A 6,763-nucleotide genomic window follows, 5' to 3' on the forward strand; every position below is an offset into this window, starting at 1 on the left:
CCCTGGAAACCTGCAAACTCCCGTTCTTGGGTCTCCTTCTCCATAGGTTTGGCAGCCTTTGAAGAATAACAAAGAATGAGCAAAAATCAAGTTCTCCCCCTGCCCAAAATGCCTCCAAACCCCTTAAAAGAGGCCATAACTGTAACTCACATCCAAGAGAGGTTAATGAAACATATTTTAATAATAATTTCATTTATTAGTCCAACGGTTTCCAAATATTAACCCCCCTTTTTCCGAAACTTCACTTTCTTGGGCCTGCCTGTCTTAGCAAAGATTATTATTTTTTTATTATTTGAAAAGGGGACATGACAGTAATAATGCCTATTGGGTTGACAGTCTCAAACATAATTTTCTAAGTGTGGCACAGTTACTCAATAGTAAATTCAAGGTGGAATTCATGCATGGAAAGGCAAGACTGTTGAATGAGAAAGGAAAGCTGATAGGATCTGGCACCCAAACTAAAGGTAACTTATTCTATCTAGAACTTGGTGAATGCTCATGTTTTATTGCTAAAATTGAAGAGAGTTGGTTATGGCATAAAAGGTTGTGTCATGCCAATTTTGATAATTTGATAAAAATAAGCAAATTCAAGAAAGTAAGAGGCATTCCTAACGTTAAGAAACCTGAGGTTGGTCTATGCAAGAACTGTCAGATTGGTAAAATGGGAAGGACTATTTTTAAAGGTAAAAACTATCAATCTGAAGATATATTAGAAATTGTGCATACTAATTTATGTGGACCTATTGGAATAGAAAGCTATACTGGAGAGAAATTTTTCATTCTCTTTGTTGATGATTACTCAAGAATGATGATTGTCATGTATCTAAGAAATAAATCAGAAGCATTTGAGAAATTCAAATGGTATTTGGCAAGAGAAAAAAAAGAAACAGGGAAAAGGCTGAAATGTTTAAGGTCAGACAGAGGTGGTGAATTCATTTCACATGAAATCAATAACTTCTGCATTGAAAGAGGTATTAAAAGACAGGTTTCAGCACCAGGAACTCCAGAACAAAATGGAATAGCTGAAAGAAGAAACAGATCCATTATGGATTGTGCAAGAACCCTGATGATAGAAAAGAACATTGCTATCAAATACTAGAAGGAAGCCATCAGCACTACAGTTCATACATTAAACCGAGTACAACTGAAAAAGGACTCATTCAAGACTCCCTATGAATTATGGTATGGCCACAAACCCAATGTAAGTTATCTGAAAGTATTTGGAAGCAAATGTTATATTTTGAAAGAATCTAGAAAAGGAAAATTTGATGTAAAAGGTGATGAAGGAATATTTTTGGGATATTCTTGCAAAAGCAAAGCATATAGATGTTTAAATCTATCCACTCAAAAGGTCATAGAAAGTGCACATGTGAAAATTGATGAGTTTACAGACAAATCAGAAGAAGAAAGCAAAAAGGTACCTGAAGACTACAAGAGATTTGTTTACATTGAACCAGATACTATACCAAGTATACCATTCACTCAAGAATCCTCAACTCCTGAGTCTTCAGTAACCGAGTTGCAAATAGTTCAAACCGAGCCTCAACAACTTTCAGACACTGCCGAGCAAGTGTCTACCGAGTCTGAATCAACTGAGCCAATATCTACCGAGCTAGAATAGCAAGAATTTGAAGTACAGAAGGATAACAATGAAATTCATTCAAGAGGAAAGGAACTTGTATTAGAAAAATATGTCAGAAGACATCATGCACCAGATCAGATCATTGGAGACAAATCTGAAGGAACCCTGACAAGAAGTAAGTTGAAAAATACTTGTTTACTTGCTGATTTTGAACCTAGAAGTATTAAGGATGCACTGGCAAATGATAGTTGGATTGAGGCAATGAATGAGGAAATAGAACAAATAGAGAAAAATAAGACATGGACTCTTGTACCCAGGCCTAAAGACAAGAATATAATTGGAACCAAGTGGGTATTCAGAAACAAGTTGACTGAAGATGGTAAGGTATCCAGAAACAAAGCTAGATTGGTATGCAAAGGATACTCACAAGAAGAAGGTATAGATTATGGAGAAACTTTTGCTCCTGTTTCAAGATTGGAAGGAGTCAAAACCTTACTTGCATATGCTGCTCACAAAGGATTCAAAGTTTATCAGATGGATGTCAAGTCAGCATTCCTCAATGGAATATTGGATGAAGAAGTTTACATTGAACAACCTAAAGGTTTTGTTGATCCAGATAAAAGGAACATGGTCTGCAAATTACACAAGGCATTGTATGGTCTGAAACAAGATCCTAGAGCATGGTATGAAAGATTGCATAATTATCTTATTCAGATTGGTTTTAAAAGAGCTAATGATAATAGTAGCTTGTATATAAAGGAAGATCCAGATAAAAAGATTGTCTTGGCGGAAATATTTGTATATGATATTATTTTCACAGGGCATGATGATCTTTGCAAAGAATTTTTAGAACAAATGAACAAGGAGTTTGAAATGTCTATGTTTGGTGAGATAAAATTCTTTGTTGGTCTTCAAATCCAACAAAATAAGAATGGCATCTTCATCACTCAGTCAAAATACATCAAGGAGATATTGAAAAAGTTTGGTATGGAGGACTGTAAACCTGTTGGAACTCCTATGTGTACTGGATTGAAACTTACAAAAAATGATGAATCCAAAGAGGTAGATCAAACATTGTATAGATCTATGATTGGAAAATTGCAGTATGTAGTTCATACCAGGCCAGATATTGCTCTCGCAGTTGGTATTGTTGCAAGATTTTCAGCAAAACCAAGAGAAACTCACCTGATGGCAATCAAGAGAATAATGAGATATTTGAAAGGAACTGAAGATTATGGGCTATGGTACAAATTTGGAGGTAATTTGGATTTGAAAGTTTTTACTGATGTTGATTGGGCAGGAAACCTTGATGACAGAAAAAGCACAAGTGGAGGAGCATTCTTTCTTGGAAAGAGATTGGTTTCTTGGACAAGCAAAAAGAAAAATTGTACATCCCAATCTACAGCAGAGGCAAAGTATGTGTTTGCAGCAGTAAATTGTTCTAATATTGTTTGGTTTAAGCAACTATTGCAAGGAATGAAGATGGAAATCAAAGAACTAGTTGTTATGTTCTGTGATAATACAAGTGCAATCAATATATCCAAGAATCCAGTGATGCATTCCAAGACCAAGCATATTGCAATCAAATATCATTTTGTCAGAGAATTGGTGCAAGACAAGGAGATCAGATTGGAATATGTCCACACAAAGGAACAAATTGCTGATATATTCACAAAGCCCTTGTCTAAGGATGCATTTTTATATCTTAGAGGTAAGTTAGGGGTCATTCCCCTATCTGAAGTTCACTAAAGGAAGCTTTAGTGATGCATCAACGCATACCAGATTGAAGATCTATCTGTTGATATAATTTAATCAGAAATCATTGCATATGAATCAGTACTATAAGTACATTGCAATTCACTTTACTTTTGTTGTCTTTGGCATGTGTTATCAAAGAGGGAGAGATTTACTGTCATATCCTTCTGAAATTTATGAGACTTAAAAAAATCTGCTATGAAGCTCCTTAAAAGAAGGAGACTAGTGAAAGAGGGAGAAGTCTGTTATCTTGTTTTCAAAATTTCATTCTATTATGAAATGTTGTGTTGCCATCAATGCCAAAGAGGGAGATTGTTGGATAGTGTTGTCCTTGATGTCACACAAAATGTCATATCAGTCTTTAATCTCAGTTAACCAAGTTCAGACAATGATAACCGAGCTCACTCGGTCATCGAAGAAAATAAAATAGATAGTGATAACCGAGTCATCAAAGAAAATAAAATAGACAGTAATAACCAAGCTCACTCGATCATCGAAGGAAAGATGGAAAAGTCAGTTTTCACCAAGCTCACTCAGTCATCGAAGGAAAGATTGAGAAGTCGGTTTTCACCAAGCTCACTCGATCATCAAAGGAAAGATGGAGAAGTCAGTTTTCACCGAGCTCACTCGATCATCGAAGGAAAGATGGAGAAGTCAGTTTTCACCGAGTTCACTCAGTGACTGAAGGATTTCATGGAATTCTTTGTATTAACTGAGCTCAGTCGGTTAACACAGGAATTATTTTTTAACAGAGTTTACCGTGCTGGGTCAGCCAGTAAAGGGATTTGTTAAATCTTGCAATTCAGCCGACTGTTGGAATAATTGTTTTCCAAGTTATTTGAGCCGACTTGATAATCTGAAATATATATATAGAGTTATTCAAGTTGTAAAAGTGTGAAAAAAAAAAGTTGTAAAAACAAGTGAAGAACAAGAGAAGCAAGGATGCGAAAGCAAATACTTGGATAAGAGAAGACTGAGAAAATCCTGATGAAGGATTAAAGGAGCTGTAAAGTTGTATTTGATCAATAAGGATCCAATCAAGCCAAACAGAGATCTGTAATCAGCAAAAGATAAGTTGCATATTATTCAGGTCACTTCATTGTTGCTTTATAACCTTTGCAGTAGTGAATGCAAATCTCTTAACAGAGTTGGTTTAATAGCCATTTTGTAAATCCTCTAACAAGGTGACAATTCAGTTGAATTGTTCTAAAGACCTCTAGCAAGGCCACTTCTAACAAAGTGTTTAAATCCTCTAACAGGGTCACACCTAACAGTGTGTTTTTGTAACCTTTAACAGGGTTGGCTCCTAACAGGGCTCACTTCAGAAGAGTGAAAAACAGTAACTAGTTACATTGGTGGTTTTTCCATATTGGGTTTCCACGTTAAATTTGGTGTCTCTAGTGTTTGAGTTTGCTGAATTGTTTTGATATCAGTTCTTAATGATTGTTATTATTTGCTACAATATCAAGTTTCAGTAATCTGTAAAATAGATCAAACTTTTAGACATCTAAGGGACTATGAAATGTTTTTGTAGTAACTGATTCACCCCCTCCCCCTGTCAGTTACTTCATTCTCATTTCCAACAATGTCCACATATTTTCAAACCAAAAAGGGAAGTTCCTTCTTGGTTCTAAAGAAACAACTAAGAGGGATACAAGGGAGAGATCAAAGCCAACTCTAGGAACCAAGGACAACTTAAAAGAGAAAGATTGTAACTAGTCCAATGAGATAAGAGCTCTATCCAACCGAACCTGAATACAATCCCTTCCAAATCTTTTATTTGACCAAGTAAAAGCTCCTCTCATCAGATCCATGTCCAAATAAGCTAGGCTATTAATAAAATTGGAATGGTCCAATTTTCTTTCCCAATCAAGGGCCAAACCTCCCTTCTCCTCATCCACTAATGGAGAATTAAAGTCCCCCATAATAATGCCTTTATTTATGCTACTATTCTAAACCAAATCATAGACTTTGGACCAATAATTCTTCCTCTCCCTTTTGGAATTAGGAGCATAGACATTCAAAAGGAACCAAAAATAATTGGAGAACAAATGGAGCACTATACAAAAAAGGATTTTACCATCATTATACAAAGTAGTAAATCTAAACTACTTATTATTAAAAAGAGTCAACAATCCTCCAGATGCTAATTTAGAATCTGAGCCTTCCCCACTCATGTCATTACTAAAAGAAATTTTATTGAAGCTCTCTTTCTTTATATTAGTTTCTTGTATCATCAAAATATTAGGTCTCTGATATCTAATCATATTCCTAATGATTTCTTGCTTATGGGCTCCATTAAGGCCCCTTATGTTCCAAGAGATTATCTTCATTTAAAACTAGGGGAACACTCCAAAAGAGTTCTTTGGCTCCCATCTACCAAACTTCTTCTGGTCTCATCTTCTCTAACTTGACTAGCATGTCTCCTTCCTCTAGATCTTGACCTCACTCCCAAGTCCAGTTTACTACAACTCTTGGTCTTAGCTGGTGAAACTAGGGAGAGCTCCTGACTACTTTTCCTTTTAGGCTTAGGAGATAAGGATTTTTCCCTCACTAATCCATTTTCCAAGTTTCTTGAAACACTTGCGGCCTTCTTATGAGACAAGGGGAGATCCAAGATATCCTGTTGTATTCCCTTCACTAACTCCTCTTCAATAATAAAGGCTTGATCCCTCACTTATTGTGTTTGAGTATCTAACACCATAATTTCCTGGGATTGACTATCCATCTCTCTCTTGGTCTCCTTCCTCATTACTTGCGTAGGAACTAAAATTTCTCCATTTGCCTCCTTGGCTATTGAAAATCTAGGATAATCCTCCTTGACTTCTAAAAATCCAAGATTCCTTTGTAAATTTTCCTCCTCCCTAACAGATGAAACAACTATCTCATCATCATTTGACCCTCTAAGGATTGTCTCTTTCCTTCCATCAACAAGGAATTCCATTATATTTTTTGGTTCTACCACTATCATAGCTAGTTCTATGATCACATTAATCTTTGATGTTGGTTCTGCCAGCACATTAATCTTTGGTCCAGAGAAGGCAACCATGTCTTCCCTAGAAATCATTCTGGACAATTTATTCCCTCCTTTGATAGGAGCATTCAACACCTCAGCCTTCTGGCCACCCTTAATATCCTTCCTTTTCTAGATATTTTTCTCCTTTCCTTGAGAACAAGATGGAAACTTTTTCTTTTTAGTTGTAACCTTAGGTCATTGATTTTCCTTGTGTCTAGATTTTAGAAAATGAAAACAAGTGAAAGGGATACTTTCATAAACCAACTACTGAGTATGTGCTCCCAGCTTAGAGAGAAAGCTCACAACTTTTGGCATGTCATCCCCTTCCCTAACACCAATACATATTATTGCATATGTTAGTGTACTTCTAGAAATTGTTATTAGGTCTATTGAAAAAAAATTCCCAAAGG

The 6,763-nt window shown here is 35.9% G+C and overlaps 1 pseudogene; it reads right to left on the reverse strand.

Annotated features, from left to right (window-relative positions):
- The window catches only part of LOC149558607 (eukaryotic initiation factor 4A-6-like), a 51,592-nt pseudogene extending 45,206 nt beyond the window's left edge, over positions 1-6,386 (reverse strand).
- Positions 6,387-6,763: the final 377 nt, after the last annotated feature.

The sequence above is a fragment of the Cupressus sempervirens genome, chromosome 5 (assembly GCF_028749045.1).
Source record: "Cupressus sempervirens isolate cs-2001-9-10 chromosome 5, ASM2874904v1, whole genome shotgun sequence".
In the NCBI taxonomy this organism is placed as follows: Eukaryota; Viridiplantae; Streptophyta; class Pinopsida; order Cupressales; family Cupressaceae; genus Cupressus; species Cupressus sempervirens.